This window comes from Danio aesculapii, chromosome 2 (assembly GCF_903798145.1).
Source record: "Danio aesculapii chromosome 2, fDanAes4.1, whole genome shotgun sequence".
Taxonomy (NCBI): Eukaryota; Metazoa; Chordata; class Actinopteri; order Cypriniformes; family Danionidae; genus Danio; species Danio aesculapii.
In genome coordinates this window covers 48,535,609-48,544,107 of record NC_079436.1, presented here as the reverse complement: position 1 = coordinate 48,544,107, position 8,499 = coordinate 48,535,609, and the positions used below count along the sequence as shown (strand labels likewise).

The 8,499-nt window shown below is 33.3% G+C and overlaps 1 protein-coding gene across 1 annotated transcript in view; it reads left to right on the top strand.

The window, feature by feature from the left end:
• The first annotated feature begins 980 nt into the window (after window positions 1–980).
• The window catches only part of per2 (period circadian clock 2), a 65,952-nt gene continuing 58,433 nt past the window's right edge, over window positions 981–8,499 (top strand). Inside the window, exon 1 of the mRNA XM_056481465.1 lies at window positions 981–1,148. The gene's annotated coding sequence lies outside the window, so the exon portion shown is untranslated. The remainder of the gene's footprint in view (window positions 1,149–8,499) is intronic.

Below are 8,499 nucleotides of genomic sequence, written 5' to 3'. Positions count from 1 at the left end.
AAAAACAGTTATACTACTGGCAAAAGGAGAGATGACTCCTCTCTGTAACAGATGGAGATGGAGACAGTCCAGAGACTGCAACCCACTCATATTGGTTTATTATTGTGCGCAATAATAAACTGTCAGATACAAAGTGCTCTCTAAAACTATATGATATAGAGAAGAATAAAATCTAGCAGTGCATTTGTTGTAGATGATGTGCAAAGTGACTAAATGTACTAAAATATGTGATTTGATATAATAAATAAGGTTATGGAATACTTTATGCAATAGTATGAAGACATTATGCAACAGTGCCTGTGTCAGATGTAATGTGTTATGAAATGTTAACTTAAAAATGATCACATATATTACATTATATGCATTTTTATTTAAAGTATATACATTTTATATCATAATATACTTGATATTAAGGTGTTGCTTATTATTATGTTATTCGAAGTTGCTTATATCAACGATTTACTACCTTTCTCCTGTACACGTGTACATATTGCATATATTATTCTAACACAAAGCGATTTTAATGGGATAAAATAGCCACTTGTGTATCAATAAAACCTATTTGATCATTTCGAGCCATCACGCACGTCCATGCAAGCTATTCTAAAATCATCACATGCCGTGTTTCGCGCAAACAGGGCGAGACCACATTGACTGTACACACACTTGTATAACCGTTTGTATAACTACAGCGTACTCGGCTTTCCCGGACCAACCACACTCTTTTCCCTCGTCAGCGTCCCATTCACTAGCATTCTCTTACTACTGATTTGTCCATACGCAGCGCACGCCGTCACTGGCCATGGGTGTCCACGTGAGATGTATGACACACTTATGTAAAAAGACTGACGGGCGTTTCGACCAATCACAGCAAGACTCTCGCATTTCCGTGTTTTCCGCGTGCAAATCCGCGGAGTTTATCCAATAGGAGCGCTCGGAGGGCGGAGTCTGAATTCAGGTCATGCTGCGAGTTCTGGAGATCCAGGGCAGCGGTGTTAGAGAGCAGTCGGCGGCGAAGTGTGTCAAACTGAAGCTGTGACTGGACTGGATTTTCAAGGAATATTATTTTATTTATTTGGACTTTTAGATCGAGACCTGTTTTAAAGCAAGCCTCCCATGCGAAAAGGAAGATTTGCTGAAGTTGTCAGGTAGGAAATGTTTAGGTTGCTTTACATTAACACCGCCGTTGAGGGGGTTGTATAACACTTTCCATTGACTAACTTACAATGTGACCAGTGCTTTTAAACATGTTTTTGTCTTAAACAGAAAGTTATGCTTGTTGGGATACGCGGGGGTGTATTTAATACACTTCGTTTGAGTTATATATACGTTAGATATATGTGTTTTCTTTGTGTTAAAGTTGGCCGTTGCATAACTGTGTCAGTGATTAGGTCATCCTCGGTCAGTGCTCCAGAGCACAGCCCTATATATCTCTACAGTTTATCCCCCTTTGTTTGCCTTGACAGAAAATGGGGGTCATAAAACACCTTACTTTAATGCTCCGTTTACTGAGATTGAGACTGTAGTGAATTTTGTTTAAAGGGTTGAGTCAACAACTCTTCGTTATGAAACAGCCTACTAGCCTCAATTGTCGTGGCAAGCTGTTTGAACATTTATTCCACTGTACTTTGACAGTGTTATATAAAAAAAACTTCCCTTTTTACAAAAACAACTTTGCTGCTAAGATCTTTAACATTTCTCTAGCAACTATTCATTTAAAATTCATTCCATACTGAATGTTAATTAATAACTTCATTAAAAGTCTAGTAGTTGGCATTTAATAAATGAATTAATTCTCTGGAATATATTTTATTACTTATTGTTGTAACTTACCTAAGATATATTTTTACGCTTTGAATAATAATTGTTAATTTATGTAATTGTTAATGATGAACAATGGATAATGAATAAATGTTAAATGGGCTTGCCACAGAGTTCCCTCTCAAAATGAATGAATCTCAACCTTTCGTTCTGTCGCTGGGTCTGGATTTGTCCATTATACGTCATTGCAGCTGCATATATAATTGTCACGGGTAGAGTCATGTATGTTAGATAATGTCTTGCTGAAACCCATGCCAATGATGCACAATTTAGACTTGAGATCAAGGGGTACTTACAAAACATAGCCATTTACATTAGTTCATAAGCTTGAAATAAAATTAGTTCATTAATGTTATGATGTTCATTAATGCTACTGTTACTAATTAATAACATTAGTTCATAAGCTTGAAATAAAATCTATTATGCCAGTATTTTAACTAATGATGTTGGAAATGTGTTTATTATTTAAGTAGAACTCGAAAAGAGATGCTAGACAGAATAATAGTCTTGGTCACAATTCGCTTTCATTGGGTCTGTTTGCCATACATTAAAAGTGTATGGTGGTATTTCGGCCTGAAAGTCTTTAAAAGCAAAATGCCATGCACGTTTGACACAACAAGATGCACAACCTCAGCTTTGCTTTTAAATGGATTTTTAAAGGGTAAATATAGCCTGAGGTTGGCAGTCATCCACTTATGTTTCAGTGCATGGTAGGCAGTTAAGCTTGAACTCTGATACTTACTCCTCCTACAAGATGCCTAAAATGTATCAAACACAAACTCTTCATGAGCATTGCGATACAACAAACTCTTCAGTCAAAACGTTATTTTTATAGCACTTTTTACAATGCACATTCTTTCAAAGCAGCTTTACAGATAATCACGATGTTCATATTGAAAATGTCTGAATATTTATATGCATTGTAGCTGTACTAAGCGAGATATAAGATATGTATGTGGTATTTATCACCGTTTGTCAATGTTACTACTATTATTTGTGGATAAAGTTGGTCATACTTTTATATTAAGCTTAATATAAAGAGTTATGTGATAATAGTGTTTATTTTTGTGACATATATAAGCAACCATGCAGTTGAGACTTGCAGTATTTATTCCCATACATAAGTATCTACTGCAAAAATGCGGGAAAGAAGGACATACTTGTTTATTCAGCCTTATATAAAGAGCTGGCCAATAGCATGTCTCTGTGATGATGCAAGCAGTACAGCAGTTGAGAGTATACTGTATATGAGGGTAACATTTCAGCATTATATAAAGAGCTGGCTGTGGTGTAGTTACTTTTTTTGGTGACTCAAGCATCAAGGCTTTTTTATTATTGCCCTACATGAGTATTACTGTATATGTAAAACCCTGGACCACAAGTCTTAAGTTGCATTGATATATTTGTCAAAAAGCAGTAAGCAAAAAAAATCTGTTTATAAATATATAAAAGCTTAATTTACGATTGGTAATTTTGCTAGGAACTTAATTTGAGCCACATTTAATTTAGTTTTTTTAGATTATAGACTTCAAATAGTTGAAATATCTTGACCAAGTATTTTCATATAACAACCATATTTTAATTGAAAGCTAGACCTTAAAAATACCCTTATGATTGGTTTTGTGTCCAAGATCACATACATGTATCCAACCCTATTTAAACCCATGCCTTTTTGCTCAAAGGTGAAGATCCCACTCAGTGTACTGCACAACAGCCCATACTGCAAAACACATTTTACTGAAGTGTCCTGCTCTAATGATTCCTGATGAGGGTTTTTTTTTTTATTGAAATTAACTCTCTTATGGACATTTTTTAACAAAGTGACACCAGGAAATTTGTAGAATTTTTATCATGTAGTAACACTAAAAATCTTATTTAATTTATGTATTCATTTGTTTGTTGTTTTTAATTATATATTTATTATTGAAATGTTCTTGCCATGAAAATAGCCATGGTTCCTGACATGGCATTAAAAAATATATATATATATATATATATATTACATTAGAACCCTATTTATGTATTGTGTTGTGTTTTTTTTTAAAGCTTATTTCTAATTATACTCACCACAATTTGTTCAGACTTGTTTTTTTTTCACATTCTGCCATTTTATTTTATATATGGTGTGATTTATTCCTTTTAAATCAACATTATTAGTCTTTCATCTTGGAAGATTCTTTAAATGTCTGCTTTGATTTGCCAGAGGCTGCACTGATTAAATGGAATGTGGAGGTACAATGTCAATTGCCAGTGAATATGTATTTGCAGCCAGAAAGTGAATGTTGCAGAGCTTGATCTAAATGAGAACCTTGTAAAGACATGTAATTGTTAGGTCTATTTTGGGGGATGCTGTATAGAGTTGCTGGAATAATGGCGGTGCATGCAGCACTGATGTAAACAGAAATTGTCCATCCTCTCCTAACAGAAGCTGGATGTATTGTTTCATTTTCTAAGATTGAGATTCTCATTTCAGCACCTAATATTAAGGGTAAATGCATCTGTAAATTGCAGATGATACAAAAGGTTTGTTTTGTCGTGATCTGAGTGGTAACATTTTTTTTCTTTAAATAAATCTGTTTCGAATGCTTGTTGTTTGGACACATGGATCATCACTGAACTTTTTGCTCTGCCTAAAAAAGAGAAAGTGTGGGCGATTAGATTGTGGAGATGTCTGAGATCAGGCACTCGCTCAACAAGATAGACTGAAAGCGTTGGCGATTCAGATGGGATTGGCTGTTTGGGGCAGAGTAGGCAGTAGGAGGGTAGGAAGTGATGACGCACGTAGAGTGTCCTCGGGTGCATTTTTATGTATTTGGAGAGCATTACTGGCTTAGAGCCACACGAACAGTCCATCAGCAAAGCATTCATTGATGCTATCTTTCCAAGTTGCATCTTTATTTTGTGGACTGGTAAAAAGGGTTGTTAAATTAGAAACAGGGCACAAAATGGAAATAGGTTTTAGACAGGATGCTGTGATTGTGCTAAACTGCAGTTTTTTTTTAACTATATATTTTCTGTCCTTCTTTGGGGAGCTTTGGGCACTCTGTAAAGAAAATGCATGGTTCCACACAATTCATTCATGTTGTCCCTACACAAATCTATTAAGTTAACATATCTAATTTAAGTAGATTGAACATAAAACAATTAACTTTTTAAAAGAAATCTCCAGAATTGTGTTGTTTCAGCTCATTGTTTTTCATAAGTAGTTTGAACCAGCAGCAGAAATCATTTTTTAATGTGTATTTTTGTACGATGAAGAATTTCATAAATGTGTGCATTCACAAAATATGAAAAATGCTTGTATATTAGTTGAACATGTTGATAAATATAGGAATAAACAGTTAAACATGCCGAAATTACAATGATAAATGTGTCAAAGAGATTTTGCACCATCTGTGATCTGTGCATCAAATTATATTTAGAGAAGTGATGTTATTTATATTAAAATTAGGGTTCATACGGTCATGGAAAACCTGGAAAAGTCATGGAATTTGACATGGCATTTTCCAAGCCTGGAAAACTTTTGGAAAATCAGAAAAACCCACAAAGTTTTGCAAAAGTCATGGAAAACAAGACATCTGTATACTTAAATATAGGTTAGTTATCTTTACTTCTTTTCTGTCCTTGGCCAATCAGTTACTCTCACATTATTAGTGTGGTGTAAGAATTATTAATATATAAAAATACTATATAAAAATAAATTTTACATAGAAATAAATATAAATTTAAACTAAATAGATTGTGTTTCACGAGATGCTGTAATAAATTTGAACATGCATTGTTTTTTACCACACATATGTAGACATTGCATGAATCATTAGGTCATGAAAATTTACTTGAAAGTCTTGGAAATCATGGAAAAGTCATGGAATTTTAGTAGTTAAAATGTGAATGAACCCTGTAAAAAGCATATGAATAGTTTTTTAGTTTTTTTTTAATTGTTTAAACGGTCTTGGTGACAAATGAGTAAATTCCAGTGGTCTGAAGTATAGCAATAAACTATATATATAAATATTTTAATTCCAAATATTTTGGGATTGCACTGTGATCCCTGAATAGGGTTTTAAAATTAAATTAATCTGGTTCTAAATGGGTTTGATATGGTTTTATTTGTATAAAAACTGTTGTTACACAGGATTCCATTTTAGTCAGCCTCTTCTATAAATCTTGTTGAATATCCCAATATTTTGCATATATTATTACATATGTCATATATACTTCATACATTAATATATGAAAACATAAAAAAGCTGTATTAAAGTTCTTATGTTTTGATGCTTAACTTTTTTTTTGTCTTTGACCCAAATTGTCCCATTGGTAAATAAAAACAGATTGTTGTGAGATCCACCTTTAGGTTATTTGTACAATTGCGGTTCTGTGTGAAGAACAAAATTGCAGTCAAACCAAATGCTGTTTCACCTGTGGCAAACTTTCAACTATTGCAAGCCTTCGGAATGCAGATTTAGTTTGAATGCCTCATGTAATTGACTAGTGCAAACATAGCCTCATATATGGACATGGATGACATACACTTCACTGTAAGAATATTATCCTCTATCACATCAAACTGATTTTATTAGCATCATTACGTTGATTTTATTATTATAATGTGACTAAAGCCCTCTCTAGAACTGGGTCTGACCCACTCAACACAGCTGGTAAAACCACTGCATATGAGCTTCAAGATAACACTGTTTAGATTTCCCTAGAGGGTTTTTCCAACTTTTGACCTGCTCCGGCCGCGTCCAGCTTCTCTGGTGTCCATCCATACACATGTAGTAGGTAGAAAAACTGAAGTGTAGATAAAGAATTGATTGATTGTTTTTATCTAAGTGGTGAAAGAAGGGAAGATATCGGTCACTGTAATCACAAAGGGTTGCTGGAACCAGTTATAGCTGGCTAACATTTGTTGTTGCAATCTGTAGTAAACTAAATAGTACAAATGTATTAGCAGTGTTTGTTTTGCATGCAAGCTTTTGTTTTGGACATTCAAGAAAGAATTCACTAAATCTCATTTGCTTGAAATTGGATTGGTTTCTTCCCAAATGTGGAGCTTTAAACTTCTCAAGTACTCAGCTATGCATTGCTATAATACAAATAAAACAAATTTAGGTTTAGGATGAGAGACACTTACACAATCTAATCTAGAGTTCTCCACACCTGGCCTTGTGTAACCACAATCACACGTGGCTTCATGGAGAGATTTGGTTAGCCTGCTCCACTGCATTATTACCAAACAGCTGTTTAAGGGCACTTTGGAATATGACTACTAGAAAGACTTTAGTGTTATGTAAGGGCAGGAGACACTCAAGCAACTACATCATCACATCAATTAGTGAGTCACATGGTAGCAAAAGCTTTGTTGAGTGTTATTTAGTCACTGCTTTTTTAATGACAAGTGTGCCAGTTTGCATCTTTTACAAAGTACACTCAGCACATTACTTTTGCTGCTTGCTGCTCAAACTACTTATTTAATATAAGTTGAACCAACACAATTCTTACATTTTTGGGGTGGACAAGTTAATTGTTTTATGTTTAACCCACTTAAATTTGTTAAAACATTTAAGTTGGCTTAATCGAATAGTGTTGGGACAACATGTAAGTATTGTGTGGAACCCAGCATTTATTACAGTGTAAGCTAATTTGATTGAATTTGATGAACATTTGCCAGAGTTTACTCACAATTCAATTAATTTTTATTTCTATAATGCTTTTTACTATGTAGATTGTGTCAAAACCATATCAGGGCTCAAAAATAAAGGTTTCTCTCCCAGTTTGTTCAGATGGTTTAGATTTGTGATTTCCCTGACAATAATCTTACTTATTTATTAATTTTGTTATACATTTAGGATACATATAGGGTAAATTTTCTAAGTTGAGTTTTATATGTATTTTCATATGTAAATATATTATGTTCAGTATTTATTCATTGGTTTATATCTTTAGGAAGGCTGTTCCATCAGTCCATGGACCATCAGGCTGTACCATCAGTCCATGTACCATCAGTCCATGGACTATTAATAATGTGAATTGACCCAGTCAAATAAACCTGAAAATTTTAAATACATTTTAATAATTTAAATGTATGAATAAATATTATTTTAAAACACTTTTTTATTTTATTTTATTATTTGTAGTAGCAATAAACACAGTACAAGGATTCCACTTAAGAGAGTGTACATTTCCCACTGCTAAACATTTTTCTTTTTTGCAAACTAAAGTAACAGAGCACAATAAAAATAAAATAAATAAATAAAAGTTTCATCAAATAAAATATATTTTAAAAAACAGTAAAATAACAATCAAATTGTAACATAATATCAATACTAAATATACAGACAAAAAAAACATTGTTTTTGACAGATGTGATTTAATTGTAATAAATAGGGTTGTTTTAACACCAAAGATTTAGACCATATTAATTTAAACCTTTGTGATGCATTTCCATCCATGTGATCACATGTGAATGGTGCTTTTATTGAGCTTGTCCATTTTAATTGCTTCCAAAGATAGTCAAAAATCATTTGACAGGATTGCTTTCAAAGTGTAGATGTTTATGTTGAACCACAAAGGACCACTAACTTTCCAAAGTACTTAAAGACTTACATAATGATACATTTACCAATTTTTCCATTTAGGTTTGCACAATTTACTATTTACTCTCACCCCAAGTCTTAT